The following is a 22863-nucleotide window of genomic DNA, read 5'->3' as shown; positions in this document are numbered from 1 at the left end:
TTATTTGGATATTCAAGACAAAATAATCTATTATTTTTGCTATTCTATTACTCATGTTGTGTCAATAGAAAATAATACGCACCTTTACCTTACAACATTCTGTATCAGTCTGAGAAACCGATATCAGCCATAGGACTGAGGGCCCTTTGGCTGATATTAGATGATGGCCGATTGATTAGTGATATGCTTAGTAATTACATACTGATAACATATTTTAGGGGTAAAAACGGCTAATTTGTTTGCTAGTTTTGAAAAACAACAGATAGTTGAATTATATTATCATAATTTATCAATTATTGTGATATGTACATATAGCATGAAATACTGAAGTTGAAGGGTTTTACAATTGTTAGTTTATTACCATTGAGAATTTGAACACAATTATGGTGCTATAATGAATACAGTATTAATTTATAAAAACTCTTACTAAAACTGGGACCTATATTATTAATGAAGCGGAAAAAGTCAGAGGTGTTGTACGGATCAGTATCAGCACTTCTGAATCCGTATTGGGCCCTGGAGGCTGATATGGGTACAGTGACCGTAGAATAAGCTCTATTGCATATGCAAAAAAGCCACGGTTAATTACATTATATGAATTATTTTAAAAAAGGCTTGTTTTTCAATTTTCAAGTGCTGATAGACCTTGATTTACATTGCTAATTACAAAGGTTGTATATATTGTATTTCTATTACTGTACCTAACTTTGATTACATGTTATACTTTTAGTGAATATCAGTACAATACAAAAGATATTAAAGAGCTGTTTTTGTTGATATTTAACAGTTTCAAAATATGTAAGTTATTCCGAATTGTTGTTAAAACAATACAAATTTTATATTAGTGAGCAAAATGACAAAGCGGAAACCCTATGAAATTAATAAGATTAGCATTATGTACAGTAGCAATGATGAATTAAGTCTTATTTAGCCTAAAACAATAAGTTGGTATGGTAGTAGAATTGCTAAGCTACACTACTCATGTACGTCTACATTTTTTACTCCCATATCTCTTCATCGCACTACAACATGCAATTTCATTCAGATTTCAACCATGCAATTTATTTTCACAATGCACTGAAGGCAACAATATCACATTTTTCTTCATAATTTTTTCTATTATACCAAATGCGAGAAGATACTATTTGTGGGACTGCACTACACTCCCTAACATTGTCAATATGGGAGCCATGTACATGTAGTATTAGTCTGTCTTACATGTAATGGTACAAGGATTTATTCTTTTAAGACAGTGAACATTAATGGTTTTATGACATGGTTTCAAATGCACCTTAGAATTGTTTAGTCTGTACTTTAATTCTTTGATTATTAAGGTCTTCCGTTTCCAACGGAAGACTTTATTGTTTTCGTACTGTTTCTTATTATTATTAAGGTCTTCCGTTTCCAACGGAAGACTTTATTGTTTTCGTACTGTTTCTTATTATTATTAAGGTCTTCCGTTTCCAACGGAAGACCTTATTGTTTTTCTTAGGTTTCTTTTTCCCTATTATTATTATTATTTTTTTTTTCTTACCGATTTTGTGCACGCGATATCTCAGAAACGGCTCAACTTATTTACGTCAAATTTTCAGTTCTGATAGGTATTGATCTGAACCTTGTTGGAAATTTTTTTTGTTGATGACGTCACTTCCTGTCTTGAGATATCGTGGATTTAACTGTTTTTATAGGGGTATTTTGTACGGAGAACTCCTCTTTTACCATTTAAGATATGATGTTGAACTTTTCAGGGCTGATAGACGAAAGATTGAAATAGTGTCTTATGGTCATTAATCATCTTTATGTCAAAGAGCGCCGAAGCTCGCCCGAGCTTGAAAATTAAGATTAAAAAGGCGTCATGATTTTTCTTGGTTTTTATTGAATATCTCTTTTCTCGAAAGCATTTTGTTAAAACAAGTAGAACAAAAAAACTTAATTAAATCAAGAGCTTTCATTTGAGATCAAGAAAAAGGGGCTGGCCCTTCAAATTAGGGGCTGAGGGGGCTCTAAAGTCTTTAAATGATAACTTTTTACTGTGAAATATTTTGTGATGCGTTATAGAAGCAATTATGTTTATTCTTAGGTCATTAACCTAATCATGGCAATCATTTACTCTTATGTTACGTAATTAGGGATTTTAAGGGGCCAGAAGTCCAAAACTTTGATGCTCAATATCTCAAAATGAAGAAACATTTGGATAAGCAATATTGAACAAAAGATGCTCAAAATATTGAGCTTAACAATCTGAAACCATAATTTCCTTGTTTTGCGGTCCCTAAAAGGAGTTACAGGGTCGGCCCCTATAACGATCCTCTCCAGATATCTCGAGAACGGTACAAAATTTGTAGACACTTTTTGAACAAAATGTTTTTGAATTGACAAGAGCTTTCATTTGAAATCATGAAAAAGGGGATGGCCCTTTAAATTAGGGGCTGAAGGGGCTCTAAAGTGTTTTAATGATAACTTTTTACCGTGAAATATTTTGTGATGTGTTATATAAGCAATTATGTTCATTCTAAGGTTATTTACCCAAACATGGCAATCATTTACTCCTTTGTTACGTAATTAGGGATTTAAGGGGCCAGAGGTCCAAAACTTTAATGCTTAATATCTCAAAATGAAGAAACATTTGGATAAGCAATATTTAACAAGAGATGCTCAAAATATTGAACTTAACAATAATCAACTATAATTTCTTTTTTATGCGGTCCCTAAAAGGAGTTACAGGGTTGGCCCCTAACACGACCCTCTCAAGATATCTCGAGAACGTACAAAATTTGTAATTACTTGTTGAACAAAAAGTGTTTGAATTGACAACAGCTTTCATTTAAAATCATGAAAAAGGGGCTGGCCCTTCTAATAAGGGGCTGAGGGGGCTCTAAAGTGTTTTAATGATAACTTTTTACTGTTAAATATTTTGTGATACGTTATAGAAGCAATTATGTTCATTCTAATGTTATGTACATGTACATGGCAATCATTTACTCTTATGTTACGTAATTAGGGATTTTAAGGGACCAGAAGTCTAAAGCTTTGATGCTTAATATCTCAAAATGGAGGAAAACTTTGGAAAGCAATATTTATCAAAAGATGCTCAAAATATTGAGCTTAACAATGTACAACCATATATTGTTTTTATCTGGACCCTAAAAGGAGTTTTAGGACCGGATATCAAAACGATTTTTCCCAGATATCTCAAAAACAGTAACCAATTTCTAAATACTTATTAGTGGTACACAGAAATACCTTTTGACTAAAATGAATGAAAAGGAGCTGATCCCTCAAATAAGGGACACCAAAGGGATAAATAGTCTTTCACCCATTACTCATAGATCCCGCCTCCTTTTCCGGATACGTTTCGTTGATGAAGGTCAAGAGTAAGGTTATTCCATATTCTAAAAATCGGACGGAAGACCTCCTCGTTGCTCGCAACGAGATCGTGTCTAGTTAAGGTCTTCCGTTGGAAACGGAAGACCTTATTGTTTTTGCTTTGTTTCTTTTCCTCTATTATTATTATTATTTTTTTTTTCTCCCACGTTTTCTCTAAAACGCTTCAGCCGATTTTGATAAAACTTTCAGATCTTGTTTATGACAACATTTGTAAGAAAAGTACGTGGGATTTTTTTGGTCGTCACTTCCGGTCCCGAGATATTAAAGATTTTATGTTTTTGCTTGTTCACAAGTTTTCTTCAAAAGTATTTAAGATAGAACTTTCAAATTTTCAGAGATCGTAGAGAGTGAACGGCCGCAGTGTACTACGCATATCCGAACGTCCGCCGTCACTTCCGGTCGTCAGCGGAAGGAAATGAAAAACCTTAATTTTTCAATTTTTTGAACTTGAATTTTTTTTATGTTACTATTCGATAGAGACACTCTAAAAACCTCTGAATATGAAATCTGTTTTAAAATCGATCCATGCATTCTCGAGATTTTGGGCTCCAAAGTTCTGAAGCGAGAGTCCGCGTAGCTCAGTCGTTAGAGTGGTGGACTCGTGTCCAGGCGACCCGGGTTCAGTCCCCGAGTGCCGATTATTTTTTCTTGCTTAACTGTGTTTTGTTTAACGATTTTATCTTTATAATGATGGATTTGAATGTTTTCCGTTTTCTTTTTGTCATAAATAAAATAATAGCGGCTTTTTTCAGTACAAATATAGAGCTCTTTTCTGTCAACTACTCGCTAAATTCGGACGATTGTCGCATTGCCGGCATCAAAGACATGCCGCCGTAGCACCCCTGCAGTTCGACCGCATTAGAGTTCACTGGATCGCTTTGTCGGCATCAAAGAAATGCCGCCATTTCAATGATTGTATACACACAACATTTAGCAATGCACCAACGTTTTTAGTATTTCACATGGCTTAAAAAGAAAGGTTGTTTTGTATTTATTCAAACATTTAGATATGTACATGTATGCATGTATACATGCGTTTATTGACAAATGTTGCGTTTATATTGAATTCCTGAACACTAAAATCTCCCTCTCTCTCTCTCTCTCTCTCTCTCTCTCTCTCTCTCTCTCTCTCTCTCTCTCTCTCTCTCTCTCTCTCTCTCTCTCTCAAAGATCTACTACAGGTAACATGGAGTAATGAGGCTAGAGGCTAATGTACATTTGACGTCAAAAAAGTAAATACGTATTTTTTTCTAGTTACGGGATATTGTCTACGGATGTTATTTTTTGAAATTCACTGTTCAGTGATTTAATAACAAATCTATTGACTGTCTGGGATTAAAAAAAACCGATTTTTATTATCAACTGAATGCTTAACATTGGTCATTTAGACATAACACTTGGGTATCGTTTAGATTCGGGAAAATGGGGAATAAATAATCATACTATATTTTTAATGATGTAGGTTATTTTATTTGCTGACTTTCCAGAATTTTTTTATTATGCAGTTATTGTCGGCAAAGAAAAACTTGAGAAAAAAAAGAAATATAATTCATATGAAAAAGCAGATAAAACAATTATAAATTTCTTTATCAAATCAGAGACGTAAATGTTATTTATGTCTCTGATCAAATCGATTTCTGATTAATCTCTCTCTCTCTCTCTCTCTCTCTCTCTCTCTCTCTCTCTCTCTCTCTCTCTCTCTCTCTCTCTCTCGTCATACATATGTAGTGTTTAGCATGTAAATGTTATGGCATTTTATATATTTTATTTCTGAAAACTTTAAAAGTAAAAAGTAAATCCATAAATTGCGTTTGATGTAAGATTTTAAAAGATTATTGCAAATGTTTCTCGACTTGTTGCAATACTGCTGTTGTCATAGGCAAAATCCCATCGTGAGCTCTGGACCGGTAAATGTCCGAGTAAAAATAAACTGGCGACTTCGAGAGAATAATGCGTATATCTCCCCTATTGTAAGACCCATCAACTTAAAATTCGGCAGGAGTGTATCTCAGACATTACTTTTATGAAAAATACATGCACGTTGCGAGTGTTTTAAAGATTAATTGATTTTTTAGGATTTTGAAGCGAGCTGGTAGTTTTCTATCTGGGTCAGAGTTCGACCTCTTTCTTTATTTATGGTTTCATTGAAATTAATGTTGAAATGGACTTGGCCCCTGTGCAGCCGCGTAATATTTCTGTTGCATGTATATTTCTTTTTTTCCGTTTAGTCTAAATCTACGATAGCGTGTGAACTACTTATGAATGTTAGAACTGTGGAAATTACTGCATCAAATTTTTACCGAATAAATTTACGTGTTACTGATTTCGTTTTTTCTATTTTTATAAAGATTCTATCAATCCTGCTGAAATAAAACAGTCAAACATAATAGTAAACGACACGAACAAAAATTCTCAACACTGAAATACATTGGTAAACTGCATCAGTCATTGTTTTAGGACTTCCCCTAATAGTTGTTACACGAATCCGAGATCCACACCTCAAAATTCTATTTTCGATTTATTTACGACGAAAATCAAGCTCGGGTCTTTTCACCCCCCTCCAGACAAAAACACGCGTCAATATTTCAAATGACCTCGCACTGTTACCAAACCTAAATAGTCAGACATCTTACACTTTGTTTTTCATCTCATACAAAAACTCAGCTCTTCTCCCGGGCGAAAACGCCCCAAATTCAAACACAAATTCGGGAATTATTTCGCGTCAGCCATGTTTTGAGACACCTGCAAAGGCTGTGTGTTCTAATCTCGCCGGAGCCAAGATTTGTTCTTTCTCTCTATTTCTTTCTCTGCTATTTATTTAATTTTCTAACTAAAATAATCAACATAAAAGGGTTGTTGGACTGTAGTACAAGTTGAAAAACACTCTTCAATTAAGATTTAGACAAAAACAGTCTTTTATTATTAGGGTCTTCCGTCTTCAGCGGAAGACCCTTCTATTCTTATTGTTATTAGGGTCTTCCGTTAACAAAGGAAGGCCCTCTTTTTTTCTTCGGTTTCTTTTTATTACAGGTTATTAGACCTGTTATTAAGTCAAAAGACCTCTTATTTAATATGAAATATAATGGGACTGGTCCTTAAAATTAAGGATCCTACAGGTGTATAATCCTTCATCCATCGCTCTTTTAGATCACATCTGCATTTCCTGATATGTTTCGTTGATGATGATAAAAGGCAAGGTCATTTCCTGTTCTAAAAATCGGACGGAAGACCTCCTCGTTGCTCGCAACGAGATCGTGTCTAGTTATTATTATTTTTTTCCAAATTTTGTGCACGAGATTTCTCGGAATCTATTCGTCCGATCTCAACCATTTTTTCACAGATGCTAGGGCGTGATCTAAACTTGATACATTTTTCTTAATTTTTTCGTAGTCACTTCCGGTACTGAATTGTCGGCCATTTTGTAATTATTGACGACCCATTTTGTGCAGCTATAAACTCGGAAACCATAAGAGATATGAATATGAAATTTTCAGGATATGTAGACGATAGTTTGAAGTTGTGCAGCATGTAGTTGTTTAATGCCTGTTGCGCCATTTCTTGGAGCTCGCCTGGGCACGAAAATTGGGTACGAATTTTCATTCAAAATTTTCACACGTTTTGATTTATATCTTTTTATCAGTTGATATTTTGTTAAGACATATATAACAAAAGTGGTAGATAATCAAGAGTTCTTTCCAACAAAATCAAGAAAAAGGAGCTGGTCCCTTAAATTAGGGGCCAAGACACTCGTAAACTCTATTACAAATAACTTTAAAACGATAAAGATTTTGTAATGCATTATAGAAGCAAAGTTGTTGATCGTACCAATATCTATTAGAAAAAATCATTGCCACGCCCATTTATGACGTAATTAGGGATTTTTTTGGGGCCAAAGTACTTAAACTTTGACGCAATATAACTAGAGAAGTAGACGTATTTTGTTAGACATCATAGAAGAGAAAATGGTTGAATTAGTGATTTAAATCGATTCCAGTTATCAAAAAACGAATTTCTCTCCTCATTAGGAATCTAAAGGGCTGGCCCCTAAAATATTCAATCATTTGTATCTCAAAAATGATCAACAATTTTAGATAGGTGTAAGAACAAAAAATGTTAGTATTCTGAAGACCTTTTCAAAGAAATCAAGAAAAAGGGACTGACCCCTAAATAAGGGGCCAAGAAACTCGTAAACTCTATTAAAAATAACTTAAAAACGATAAAGATTTTGTAATGCATTATAGAAGCAAAGTTGTTGATCGTAACACTATCAGTTTGTAAAACTCATTGCCACACCCATTGATGACGTAATTAGGAATTTTAAGGGGAGTAAAACCATAAATCTTTAATGTGCTGTATGTGAAATGTGAGTGGAAATTCTGAAATTTTATTGAGATTTTAATGGTATCGTTTGAAAAATTGAACGGAAGACCTCCTCGTTACTCGTAACGAGATCGTATCTAGTTAAGGTCTTCCGTTGGAAACGGAAGACCTTATTGTTTTTGCTTTGTTTCTTTTCCTCTATTATTATTATTCTTTTTTTTTTCTCCCACGTTTTCTCAAAAACGCTTCAGCCGATTTTGATAAAACTTTCAGATTTTGTTTATGACAAAATTTGTAAGAAAACTACGTGGGATTTTTTTGGTCCTCATTTCCGGTCCCGAGATATTAAAGATTTTATGTTTTTGCTTGTTCACGAGTTTTCTCCAAAAGTATTTAAGATAGAACTTTAAAATTTTCAGGGATGGTAGAAAGTGTCCAGCCGCAGTGTACTACGCATATCCGAACGTTCGCCGTCACTTCCGGTCGTCACCGGAAGGAAACCAAAAAAAGTCATATTTTAACTTTTTTGTTTTGAAATTTTTTTTTGCTGCTATTCGATAGAGACACATAAATAATTTCAGAATATGAAATCCGTTTTAAAATCGATTCACGCATTCTCGAGATTTTAGGCTTCAAAGTCTTGAAGCGAGAGTCCGCGTAGCTCAGTCGCTTAAGTGGTGGACTTGTGCCCAGGCGACCCGGGTTCAGTCCCCGAGTGTCGAACGTTTTTTTCTTTCTTAATTGAGGTTTGTTTAACGATTTTATCTTTAAAATGATGGATTTTAATGTTTTCCGTTTTTTATTTATTTATTATCAGCTTTTTTCCCCATTACAAATAGATAGCTTGTTTCTGCCAGCAGTTCGTTTAATTCAAACGCTCGTCGCATCGCATGCATCAAAGACGTGCCGCCGACGTACCCCTGCAGTACGCTGGGTTATTTGTCGGCATCAAAGAAATGCCGCCATCTCAATGACACACTCAATATTTAGCAATGCACCCACGTTTAAGTAAGTATTCTACATGACCTTAAAAAGAGCACTGATTAGTATTTATTCACATATATAGATACACGTATGCATGTATATAAATTTGTTTATTGTCATACGTTGCTGATATACTGATTCCCTAAACACTATAAAAACTAGAAAATCTCTCTCTCTCTCTCTCTCTCTCTCTCTCTCTCTCTCTCTCTCTCTCTCTCTCTCTCTCTCTCTCTCTCTTTTTTTTTAAAGTACAAATGTTTTAGCATTTGATTAAGAACTAGTTCAGGTAACATGCAGTCAATTGGATAGAGGCTAAAGGTACATTGGCGTCCAAAATTATACATGTATTTATTTCAAGCTACGGGATAATGTCTATGGATTCAAATAATTTGAAATTCATTGTTTAATGATTGTCTTCATACTGATTGGAAGTCAACGCTTAAAAGTCATTTTTATTAAAGATGGTGTACTTTTTCCTTTTTTGGGGGGAATGTCTATTTACCGATACAAATCTGTTGCCTGTCTGGGATTAAGAAAAACATCCGAAGTTTATACACATAACGATACAAACGAACGGGTGACTGCGACAAGGTTTGAAAACTGACCATCCGTTTATGAGTGTTTGAGCATAAGAATAAACAGATTTATAAAAAAAAACCAATAGTTACATCTTTCAAACAACGCTTATACATATGTATTTTATTAAGAAATTGTGTAATATATGATATTTAGAATTTAATATTCTACTTTGAACAAAGAAGTCACCGACCGACCCCCCCCCCCCCCCCCACCTCCCAATTCATAAAATCATTTAGTTTTTCTGGCCCGATTTTACTTGATCTTTGATCTTGGGCCTTTAATTTTAACTAATTACCATTCTAGATTACTGTACTAATTACCAGACCAATTCGTTCATTAATAAAAGAGTTATGACGTTTTTGGCATTTGAGTTTCAATTGTCGTGTTTGACATGAACTATAAAAAAATTCTAACTCCCAAGCCCTTCACTCAATCCCAATGAAAATTTGTGAAAATGAACCTCGGACCCCATTCTTATTGTCTGTGAAATATGCAGCGGATTGAACAATTAAGAAGAAATTTCTGAGATCAAACGGCGAGTATAGCCTGTACGGGGACTTAAAATTTACACAGTACAAGGGATGTAAGCAGCCGCGCAATATTTCTGTTGCATGTATATTTCTTGTTTTCCGTTTAGTCTGTATCTACGATAGCTCCCAAGCCCTTCAGTCAAACATAATAGTAAACGACACGAAAAAAATTTCTCAACACTGAAATACATGGGTAAATTGCATCAGTCAGTGTTTTAGGATTTCCCCTAATTGTTGTTAACCGAATCCGAGATCCACTCCTCAAAATTCTATTTTCGATTTATTTAAGACGAAAATCAAGCTTGGTTCTATTCACCCCCCCCCCCCTCCAGACACAAACACGCATCAATATTTCAAATGACATCGCACTGTTACCAAACCTGAATAGTCAGACATCTGACACGTAAAAAGGATTGTTGGACTGTAGTACAAGTTGAAAAACACTCTTCAATTAAGATTAAGACAAAAACAGTCTTTTTATTATTAGGGTCTTCCGTCTTCAGCGGAAGACCCTTCTATTCTTATTGTTGTTAGGGTCTTCCGTTTACAAAGGAAGACCCTCTTTTTTTCTTTTTTTTCTTTTTATTACAGGTCATTAGACCAGTTCTTAGGTCAAAAGTCCTCTTATTTAATATGAAATAAAATTGGGCTGGTCCTTCAAATTAGGGATCCAACGGGGTGTATAATCCATCATCCATCGCTCTTTTAGATCACATTTGCATTTCCTGATATGTTTCGCTGATGAAGATAAAAGGCAAGGTCATTTCCTCTTCTAAAAAACGGACGGAAGACCTCCTCATTGCTCGCAACGAGATCGTGTCTAGTTATTATTATTAAGGTCTTCCGTTTCCAACGGAAGACCTTATAGTTTTCGTACTGTTTCTTATTATTATTATTTTTTTTTCCAAATTTTGTGCACGCGATTTCTCGAAAACTATTCGGCCGATTTCAGCCATTTTTTCACAGATGATGAGTCATGATCTGAATTTTATATGTTTTTGAAATTTTTGTTGTCGTCACTTCCGGTACCGATTTATCGGCCATTTTGTAGTTTTTTTACAACCTATTTTGTGCAGAGCTGATCTCAGAAACTATCAGAGATATGACTATGAAATTTTCAGGATAGGTAGTCTATAGTCTGAAGTTGTGCACTATTATTTTGTTTTACGCCAGCGGCGCCATTTCTTGGAGCTCGCTTAGGCACGAAAATTGGGTACGAATTTTTATCCCAAATTTTCATACGTTTTGATCTGTATCTTTTTATCAGTTGATATTTTGATAAGACATATATAACAAAAGTGGTAGAGAATCAAAAGTTCTTTTCAGCGAAATCAAGAAAAAGGGGCTGGCCCTTTAAATTAGGGGCCAATACACTCGTGAACTCTATTACAAATAACTTAAAAATGATAAAGATTTTGTAATGCATTATAGAAGCAAAGTTGTTGATCGTAACAATATCTATAAGAAAAAATTATTGCCACCCCCATTTATGACAAAATGAGGGTTTTTTAGGGGCCAAAGAACTTAAACTTTGATACGATATATCTAAAGAAGGAGACATATTTTCTTAAGTATTGTAGAAGAGAAAATGTCTGTATTAATGATTATAATCAATTCCACTAATTTAAACACGAATGTCTGTCCCCATTAAGGATCTAGAGGGCTGGCCCCTAAACTATTCAATCAATTGTATCTAAAAAATGAACAACAATTTAAGATAGGTGTAAGAACAAAAAAATGTTAGTATTTGTAAGACCTTTTGAATGAACTCAAGAACTAAGGGCTGGCCCCTTTTTTTAGTGGCCAAGACACTCGTAAACTCTATTACAGATAACTTTAAAATGATAAAGATTTTGTAATGCAATATAGAAGCAAAGTTGTTGATCGTAACAATATCAGATTGTAAAACTCATTGCCACGCCCATTATTACGTTATAATGGATTTTTGTGGGCCAAAGTCTTATACTTTAACGCAATATACCTAGAGAGGGAAACCTATTTTGTTAGCATTTTTTAAGAGAAAATGTCTGTATTGATGATACTAATCGATTCCATTAATCAAAACACAAATGTCTGTCCCCATTAAGGATCTAGAAGGCTGGCCCCTAAATTATTCAATCATTTGTATGTCAAAAGATGATCAACAGTTTTAGACGGTTGTAAGAACAAAAAATGTTAGCATTTGTGAGACCTTTCGAATGAACTCAAGAAAAAGGGGCTGGCCCCTGTATTTAGGGACAAATACACTCGTGAATCCATAATAAATAACTTAAAAAACGATCAAGATGATGACAAACTCTTTAAGTGAATGCGTGAAAGCTTATTTCTTCATAAAATACATAAAATATGCGTATGTGACGTCTCGCAAAGGATATTTAATCCTGTTTTACCTTAATTTACATGAGTTAGAGTTACTAAAGGTATATCAAAATCAATGAACAGATGATATCAAAATCAAATTGGATTTTAAGTTGGGACATTTAAAAAAATGTTTGTATTATTTTTCTTCTTCAATTAAAAATGATGGGGAAAAGCGATCTTGAGAGAAGAAAATTGTTTTGAATATTCCTGCAATAGCTTTTCTAAATAAATTGAAAACCTCACTATATGATGAATTTGAATTGATATCTTATAAAAAAAAAAAAAAACCCAACAATTATCTATACCGGAGCAAATGCCATAGCGTGGCATGTCGTTATTTTTCTTTAATTTTTTTATTAAAAGTACAGCGCAAACTGTAATAAAAGGTTTGTACATCATTTCGAAGTTGATGATTTCGATGATCAAATAAATCAAAACTTATAGGTGATATAAATTCATTAAAGCATTTGGTCGCCATATTAGTTTCGATCGTTCCTCAACTGTCACTAGGATATATATACCGTCGAGAAAGTTACAGTTGGTTACTTTTCGATCGAGGCATTTAGGTTGCACGGACTTGTAAGTGCATGATCTTCACATTGTAGTATAATGTTTGAAAAAAGAATTTAAAGAACTACAATCAATAAACATAAAATATGATTTAGATTATTCTTTGAAAGAATTTTCAAGGTATCCTTATTATTTTACACTGATTGTGGTGCCCTATTCTCATGCACATCAAACAAGAGTGTCGTTCAGAGTGCATAACGTCACAATGATTTTAAAGACCCCATCGGTACTACATTCATCACACTAGACAAAGGATAGTAAATCCAAGAAAGTAACAACGTAACATTGTTTTCATCAGTCTCTACAAAAATACTCCGTTTTTTACATTCAGGCGGTCATTCAGCATTGCCACGATTTGCCACAGTGTGTGGCTTGCGCATTTGCGATGTTATAATAAACACAGAGAAAACGTTCTACAATTATCAAGGATTATTGAAATATATGTGCCTGGATTTCAGTCCGTTTTGTTTTGTCGTTTTATGGATATTCCTTACCAGTGTATTGGTTGTTATATATGTCATAAAATTATGCAAAGAAATTTTGTTTTTTAATCTGATCAAATAAAATTGGAAAAAAATTTGAATGTAAAAAAAATATCTTCTTCATTATATAGAGCAACAATTGACTGTTCTTTTACTTAGTCTTTATTTAGTCGATTACCGCTGAATATTTTGCAAGTACACCTTGATAGCATCGTGATAACTGAAGTAAACAGGAACTTTCACAACCTTAACGGACAATCCTTCAGTAACATAAATATGATCTAGGATAGTTCCACTTTCAGTTGTCGAAAAGTCAACTCTTTGATTAAACCCCATTGACTGAAGAAAACTCGTAATTGGTCCATTCGTCCTGGCATCTTCGTTGAAATCTCCAATTACAACACACTGAAATCCACGTTCTTGGTAAACTATTACAACTTTCTGAAGGACATCTAGGAAAAAACTGACGTTAATGATGCCTGGTCGGTAGATCACTATTATGATGATGTTCTCTTTGCAAAGCTCTAACGTCATTCCTTCAATATTCTTAAGAGGAAGTTCATGAACTCTGATATTTTCCTCTTTCCTTTGAAACACACCTACTCCCCCGCCTCTGGCTTGGCTTAATTTACAAAAAGTGTTTGATGAATCATCATAACACATTCCTCTTGAAATGCTGTAAAAATTAAAGCCCGGAATTTCATATTCTGACAAATCATCCTGGTCTTTGAGCCACGTCTCTGTTAAACATATAAAATCTGCTTTGCTGAGTCTGTTGTCTGATTTGATGTCCTGTATATGTGCCCTTAGACTTTGTACATTTAGAAGAATAATTGTCTTGCATTCCTCAGTCTGTATTTGTCCAATTTCACCTACTGCGTTTGGTACAAATTTTTCCATGATGCTCAATGATGCTTTAACATCTGGATCAGCGTAGATTTTCTTCTTAAGTTTATCCTCATCTGCTGTCTCTATAAATAACCCATCCTTTGAGGTTACTCTACTAATAGCTACATAAGCCTGACCAGCAGCAAAAGTACGATCCAAATTGACCACTACCTTTTCTGTCGTCATTCCTTGCACTTTGTGTGCTGTGCATGCCCAAGATAGTTTAAGAGGAAATTGCTGTCGAACTACATTTTTAGTATTCTTTTCCTTGATTTCTTCCTGCATTCTTTGAATCACGATCTGATTTCCGTATAATGTCGTTGTTCCATGTAGTTTACCGATTTGTTTACTGTCAAATATTACTCCAACTCCTTGAATGCTTTTTCTCTGATGATCTCTTGCAAACTCAAAATGAGATATGTAACCCATTGCACCATTCACAAGTCCATCTTCGACATTAACATTTCTTGTAAGCATAACCCTTGCATTCACGGCTAAAAGCAGTGAAGATGACAGTCCATCTGTTTTGGCTGTAATCAGTGGTTTCTCACGTAATTTTAACCTTCCTGTTGTCTTGTCTTTCTGGTAATCCTCTGCATCTACCTCTATCAAATCTGCACAGCATGTTTGCAACTTTTCAAGATTGAAATCGTTCACCTCTTCGTTTGTAGAATAAACGTGCAACACGTCATCTGGACCTTCTCTGATGCAATCTCTCAGTAACGTCAAAGCTTCATTCGATATTTGTTCATCAATTGTTCTAACACGCAAAGAATTCAAAACGGCAGCAAATTCAACATCCTCCTTCTGACGCATTATTTCGTCTAGCTCGATAATTTTGAAGAAATCTAACCAATAGTCAACAGGGTATGCGTCATTTACCTTATACAACCTCTCGTCTTTTCGTTGTTTTACAGGCGGAAGTTGGTAGAAATCACCTACAGCAATGACTGAGATACCACCAAATGGTTCCTTGCATTTTTTAATTTGGACGAGTCGTTCATGTATGTAATACATCAGACGTTTAAAGACCATTGATACTTCATCTATGATCAAGATTTGCACGTTTTCTAATTTGGACCTAATTGCATTTAAAGTTTGCTCCTTCAAAGGCTCATATGGAATGGGAAGTGCTTTTGTCAATGAGAAGACATGGTGTATTGTGCTTCCTCCAATGTTAAAGGCAGCCGTTCCCGTGAAAGCAGTTAGCAGAATTGATATGGCGTTGGGTGTGGGCAAAGTCTTTCCAAGAAGTCTTGAGGCTTCGAAATGAATGGCTTTGATCAAGTGACTTTTTCCTGTTCCTGCTCCGCCCGTAATAAAAATATGAAAAGGTTCTGGTTTTCCTTGTGATATTTTCTTCAGACACCATTCGCGCACTGAATAAAAAACCTCTTTCTGTTTATCGTTTAAGCTTTGCAGTAAAGGTAGAATCTCTTGCCTTGAATTCGAAGCTTCCCTGATATGATATATAAAATCTGAAGGAGTTTCTTCTTCAACTTCTTCAGTTACTTCCTTTATTGTATTGTCTTCTGTGTCTAATTTTGATTTCTGAATTAAACACTCTTCCCGCTTCATTTCGGTATCGGGACAAAGACTTGCCCATGCATCTTCAGGGTCGCCGATCATATCAAATATCTCTACGGCATTTTCAATTGCTTCCTCGTCTTTTGAAAATTGATTTCGATGCTCATTGACTACATTCTTCACTGCTTGCAAATCGCCACCTACTCTGACAAACCCATTGCTATAGAATGACTCATACAGATCAAAACCTGGTGGTTTTAGTTGATTTTGATTAATATAGGGCAGAAACAGCTGAAGTATTGATTGAAAATACTTCTCTGGTGCACTTTCAGCATTGAATCTTGGGTATCTTATGACAGCTGGTTTACCCCTTGTTCTTTTCTGGATGTAACCTTTTCCATTTCGCAATTCGTATACTCCTTCCTTTTCATTCTGTGGAATCTGAGATTTTGCAAGTACCCTAAACTCGGAGCAGAACTCTGCAAGGCACATCTGAATGAAATAGTCAGTCTGTGGGCGATTTTCATATCTTTCTACAATATTAGTCATCCAAATGTCTTCCTCGTCTTCATCGCCTTCACATTCGTCCGACTGTGATCTTCGTTTTCTTTTCAACTGTGAAAGAGGTTTGCTTAAACGTGTTGGATTTTCCCCAACAGGAATAAACATTACTTTCCTTGAGCACTCTTTCATTTTTAAATTGCATACTCTGTACACTGCCTCTTGTGCACTGACTTCTCTATGGTTTAAATACGCCGATCCTATTTTCTTAATAGTTTGTTTAGCACTAAGATTCCCTTCAGTTGCCTCGATTTTTGTTTGTTTTAATAACATGCCCATTTCCCGTTCTGATTTTGAGATGTACGAAATAATGTACACAATGCAGCTAAATGGGTCAAGAACATACTGAATGTCCATGTTGGCATCCCAGCATTTGAGGAGACATTCGTTGTATTGATTTGTCCACATTTCCTCTGGGTCCCTCTTCAAAATTGTTGTTGTTCTTGATGTCAGTGCTCTATGTGCGATCTCGTACTCTTCTTGCGACAGAGATAAATTTGTGAATATCTCCTCAGTTGTCTGATTTTCGCTGTTATCGTCAAGAACTTCATTCCAAACTTTCAGTAAAGTATCCTTAGCTTGTGATGTATTCATTTGCGTGTTGGTGTGAAGATTCTCTGGATCTTCCTCACGTCGTTCAGCGATAAAAGTTCTTTCTGATGGCGGTCTTGGGAAGTTGAACCTGCATTCTGTTCCCTTTTTTCTACACGATTTAGAGTGAGTTTTGCTATGTTGTTGTACACTTAACACAGACTGTCTTAAGTCTTTTTCATCATATTCGGATGGTACGGAACATGTCACATACTTGTCAATGAATTCACATACACGTTCGTCACTATCTTTCCCAAATTTTGGTGCGTCATCAACCCAATATAAGCAATGCATATGTGGGGAACCTCTTTGTTGGAATTCAACTCTTACAAAGTAGTCAACAACATTACCTATAGGATTAGCTGGTGCCATAATGACTTCTTTTTGGAATACATGAAATCTGTGTTCAAACATTCTGGCAACAGTGACTGGATTTCTTCTAAGAATATCACTTTTTTCAGACCAGTCTAATTCAGAAGGATTTCTATTGTCATCCTCATGATGCAAAATGCAACCCACTATTTCATTCCATCTGAATTCCGCAGCCGAAAACGAACAAAACCAAGTAGGGATCCCTAATTGTCGGAGCATTGCAAAAAGATCTTTCTGTGTTGTAGACCAATACGCAGGTGTTCCTCTTATTGGTTGCATGAATCGCAAAGCTTCATCATTTCTGAGAAGTTTTGAGAGCACGTCTGGGTCTTGTAGCATTTCTGATGTCACCACCTTTCCATCGTTAGTTTTAGACAAAGACTTCCGAATTGAGATCTGTGTTTTATCTATCACCTGTTTCAATTCTGACATAAATTGCGCAAAAAATATGTAATTTGTATCCTTTGCGAATCTATTGTCTGTATTCATAAGTCTGTTGTTGAAATATCTGGAAAGTGTGATCCTTTCATCCCTCTCCTCATTCCATGAGAATCTGCCAGATGGGAATAAATGTGGGAATGACTTCGCTTCATTTCCTTCATCTTGTAACATTCTAACAGGATTTTTTCCTTCACCTGGTGCAATGTTATAGACGTCGTCAAAGTAATGATCAAGGACTTCTTGCGCTATGTCGACAGGTTGTAGACATGTATCTGTTGCGACTTCCTGGTCATGATTTTTCTCCATTTCTGACTTTTCTTGATTGCTTTCACTAATTTCAATAGTATCGGTTAACAAACAATGATCGTCATTGTCAGTCCAATTACTGTTAATAGAAACGTCTTGGTACCATTTATTGTTATCTTTCAAAAAGTCAAGAGCAGCCTTAATGTGTCGTGGAGTTACGAATTGGTATTCGAAGTATCCTTTGTATGATAGCTTGCGTTTGAGTTTCACCCTCAGTAAAAGATTGTCATCAACATTCAGTGGTAAACTGGTTGTTTTCTTTAAGTTTGACGGCACGCAAACTACAGGTCCGTGTACATTTCTTTGTCCGCCTTGTGGAAGAGCCATGACTTTCATAAAAGGAATGTGTAGAGCAATGAGGTGTTGTTCTAAGGAATTCAAATCACTGAGCTCTGGTGGAATTTCCTCAAGTGACATTTTATTAATTGCAGCTTCTTGTGGGATTTTTCCACTCATGATTTTTCTGTGACATGTAAAACATACCCACATAGAAGATCTGGGACAATAGGTTGTACACGACACGCCACACTGGTGAACATATTTGTCATTTATACACTGATCAGCCACATCTTTTGCTTGCTGGTTTATTGTATACATTTCATGTGTACATCCACGAACTTGGTTTTCGAAAAGCAAACGATGACAACAACAACATGTGTACTCTGGTCCTTGTTTTACGATATCTTTAAACAAGTTCACTACTTCACGTTCACCTTTCAATTTCTCTATCCGTTCTTGTCTTTTTTTCAAAACGTTTTCTTTTTTTTTTCTTTTTGCCTCTGAACTCAAATGATAACTCGCTTTGCTTGCAGATTTCACTTTTTCTCTATGGTTTTCATCCAATTTGTACTTTTCTGTACTTCTTCTTTTAACCTTTTCTTTGTGCATGTCATCTAATTTGTATTTCTGTGTACTCATACGTTTCACGTTCTCTTTGTGTACGATATCTGTTTTATACTTAATTTTGCTTCTGCTTATCACGTCCTGTCTGTGTGACTCATCTGTCTTGTACTTCGTAATGCTTTTTTGCTTCATCGTCACTCTATGTTCAGCATCCAGTGCATATTTCTGCACACCTTTCTCTATCAAATTTTCCCTGTAATGTTCGTCACTCAGATACTTTTCTTTAATCCTTGACCTAAACGCCTCGTCATTCATGTACCGCATTTTTTTCTTGGCAAGTAAATCTCCACTTTGCATTTTAAAGAACTGTTTGCGCTTCGATCTCATTCTTTCTCGATTGTTTAATCTTTTGTTATATTCAGTCATGCCCTCACCACTTGCAACTGGTTGGTGTTGTGAAATGGTTGACCTACTCGACACCATTGTAACAACATCATAATGAGTCTGATCTTTATGGTGCAAATAAATTGACCCTGATTGATCAATAGCTAAATCTGGATCTACCATTCGACCAGAAAAAAGAACCCATCGATTGTCTGAATATGTATAGATATCGGTCTTAAGCAAATGAGAAAGTCCCAAAATTTCTATTTCAGTTGCCCATGTTCCATTTTCAACCATACGAGTGTTTGAAATATGGTTCTCAACAGAGTCTTCTCCATGTCTTAAAAAACGTTTAAAACGCAATTGGTTCTGAAGTAAATGATGACAAACCGCTAAACGAATTTTCTCATGAAAGTCTTGTGCTTCCGTCAAACTAAATGAAATTGCCTTAAATAAACAATTTCCATCCTGATCTATGCGTTTTATCCCAACTGGCTTTTCCATGTTTGATATCTTGTCTTTTGAATTGTCAACACATAAACAAAAAATTCCAAATGACTCACACAACTGTCGTTTCTTCACACCTGATAATGGCATAAAATCAAAACCGACATTTTCACTGCAAACATACTCAACGTCATCATGTCTAAATGAAGGACTGTTTGATGTGTCATTGCAACTTTCTTCCACATGTCCTTCTGTGATATTTTCATTTTCCACAACATTTACTGACTCTGTGCTTTGCTGTATTTGAACAGATATTTCCCTACACTGAAATTGCTTTAATGAGCAGTGCACTCCAGTAATTTCACATTGTACAGTATCAGAATACCCCATTGACCTGGCTAAAGTCACAATATGATTGAATAATTCATGGATTGTAATGTACAGAACCCGTGTACTCTTTCCACTTTCACTCAGAAACCCCTACATAGATCTAGAATGGGAATCAAAAGTAAAATACCCTTTCATTCTTCTTCCTATCAAAAACGTATTTCCACCAAAGCAAACAAAGCATCCATCTGTGTCAGCAAGAGCAATCTGAAGAGCCTCTAGAAGTGGAAATGCATTAAAGTCCTCATATTGAAGTTCAACTCCAGATAGATTGATTAAACTTGGTAACGATTCATTTGCTTTGAACTCAAATGTCTGACTGAAACACTCAAAAAACTGAGGCAATTCATGTACCAACAGATATCTACTAGCAATTGTTGAACTGTGTTGCAAGTAAGTATAGAGCTCATTTCCTGTAAACAAAACAGTGTTCATGTCTCTTCTATCCCATTGACTAGCATTCTTGATCCTTTGAAATGCTACTGCAGCAAGACAGTTTGCTACACATTGTGTTCCTGCATTATCACCAAAAATGATGTCAGCTTGATGATATGATCCTTGAACAGAAAAACATACCTTATCTGTTGTAAATTTGCTATCGTCATTGGTTTCATCATGATCATCACCACCATTTTCATCATCATCAATATAATCTTTAACATCATCAATATCATCATCATCATTCTTCATATATACAGTGTTTTCATATGATTTCCTTTCAGTATACTTTTTAGTTCTCGTCAAGTTTCTGGGTGCATCAATTGATATCCTGCTGGACTCATCCCCACTACAGGAGGATGACATATCCAGCTGCGCCTGTCCTGCTGAGCCAGACACGTGCACGGTGTCCGGCTCAGGTACCCTCGGTGAGGTACAAACCCACGGTGGGGAGTCAGGGGACAGTGCCATGCCGCCGTTTTGGGCACACAGACGACTTCCCTGAGAAGATGCAGAACTCAGGGCATTTGGATGCATTTTCTCACGAAGAGAGGCCTGCATCCTGGCCAGGGGTTTTTCTTCCTTCAGAGGAAACCCCATGGAAACCTGCCCCGGAACACAACCGAGGGGAGCTGAAACAGCTCCTTCTACTTCCCCGCGTGAGGTAGCAGAATTTTCAAAACGCTGATCTGATTCATCTGAAGAGATCTGCTCCTGCTGCCTTGTGTTTCTCATTCTCTGCCTGTTCTTAAGGCGTCTGACCCTTTCACTCATGCCCTTACGTTTTCTTTTAGGCATCTAAAAAACACAAACAATAAACATTTTCATACCCTGCAATAGCTAATGAAATGTTTATTTTTGTACACAATTTTAAACATAACATTATTGAGATATTACAATCTGAAAAGGCCCATTCTAACAATGAACAATAGGATGAAAAGAATTTCAGAAAAATGTTCCTTTACCTTAACGAACATCATTACCATACTAATTTAGCTTTTTAAAAAAATAGATATCGGAGTAGAGAAGAAGATCTAATTTATTTTTAATTTACTATATGGACATCTTGGTTCCATCCTAAGGCCTGAACCCCTGTCCATGGGGTCATGAATTAAACAATCTAGATAGATGGCTTCATGGACATCATAACCATGCATATAGCTTTTCTCAAATTAATATGGGAGTAGAAAAGAAGATTTTTTAAAATCAAAAACACTTTTACAAGGCCCCAACCAATAGCTTGAATCTCTGACCCAAGGGCCATGAATTTCACAATTTTAGAAGAGGAGATCGTTACAATGCATTTTGTTTTTTTCAAAACGTGTCTTGGAGTAGAGAAAAAGAGTTTTTTTTTGTATATTTGGACCATCTATGGCACCGCGGGGGTGATAGAGCCATAATTTTCACAATTTTATTCCTTAAAATACCATTGAGATGCTTCATAACAAAAATGGTAACGATGGGCCTTGAAGTTTTTAAGGAGAAGTTAACAAGAAGCCAATAGGCCTTAACAGTCCATGAGTACCATAGCCCATACACAAACTTGTCGAGCACTCTCATATATGCATTTAATGAAATTTCATTCTGGAGATTAAAAAATTATAATATTGTTATGACAACCACCTTCCTGCCTGAAATCTTTCAAAAAGGACTATGAAACCTATAATTTTAGCGAAAAGCTTATAAAGATCATTATAGAGTGCATGACCTGATATTGAAAAGGTACAAGAAAATTGTCAAAAATGATTTTCCCATATTTGTTAATTTTCAAGATAGGTTTAATGTGAACATGTTTTTTTTTTTGATAAACTAAAACAAAGTGGCAAGTAGAAGATTTTTTAACATTATATACATTAACACTATATGGCCAAATTGCCCATCCCCTATAGCCTAAACCCCTGATCCAGGGGCCATGAATTTCACAACTTAGGTAGAAGAGTTTGTGGACATCATAACCATGCATTCAGTTTTTTTCCCAAATGTGTAGGAGTAAAGAAGATTATCTAAAATTTAATAAATTTCACCATATGGGTATATTATCCCTGCCCTGAGCCAAAACCCCTGCCCCAGAGGTAATGATTTCACAATTTAGATAGAAGACTTCATGGACATCAAAACCATGCATTTTGTTTTTAACAAATATATATGAGAGTAGAGAAGAGAATTTTCTAAAAAAAAAAAAAAACTCCATAGGCAAAATTGTCGAAGCGCAGGTTGAGCATTGCCCCATTTGTGGCATAACCTTACCTCCATTGAACTCTGATTTGAACAAACTTGAATCCACACTACCTAAGAATGCGTCCACACAAATTAAGCTTTTTTGGCCAAATATTTTTTAGCAAAATTTTAAAAATGTCTCCTAATATTTCCTCGATATATTACTATGTTAAAATTTGCACCCCCATTGTGGTCCCTCTGTATCCCTGGGGTTTATTATTTGAACAAAATTTATTCTAAACTACCTA

General features: G+C 35.5%; 2 protein-coding genes across 3 annotated transcripts in view; both read right to left on the bottom strand.

The window, feature by feature from the left end:
• The window catches only part of LOC117684530 (uncharacterized), a 106340-nt gene that overhangs the window by 38253 nt on the left and 45224 nt on the right, over window positions 1–22863 (bottom strand). The window lies entirely within an intron of this gene.
• LOC105318823 (uncharacterized) overlaps window positions 1–22863 on the bottom strand; it is a 68020-nt gene that overhangs the window by 22880 nt on the left and 22277 nt on the right. The gene's annotated exons all lie outside the window — the stretch shown is intronic.

This window comes from Magallana gigas, chromosome 7, assembly GCF_963853765.1.
Source record: "Magallana gigas chromosome 7, xbMagGiga1.1, whole genome shotgun sequence".
Taxonomy (NCBI): domain Eukaryota; kingdom Metazoa; phylum Mollusca; class Bivalvia; order Ostreida; family Ostreidae; genus Magallana; species Magallana gigas.
Note: the sequence above shows the minus strand (reverse complement) of the source record. Positions and strands in the feature narration are given on the sequence as shown.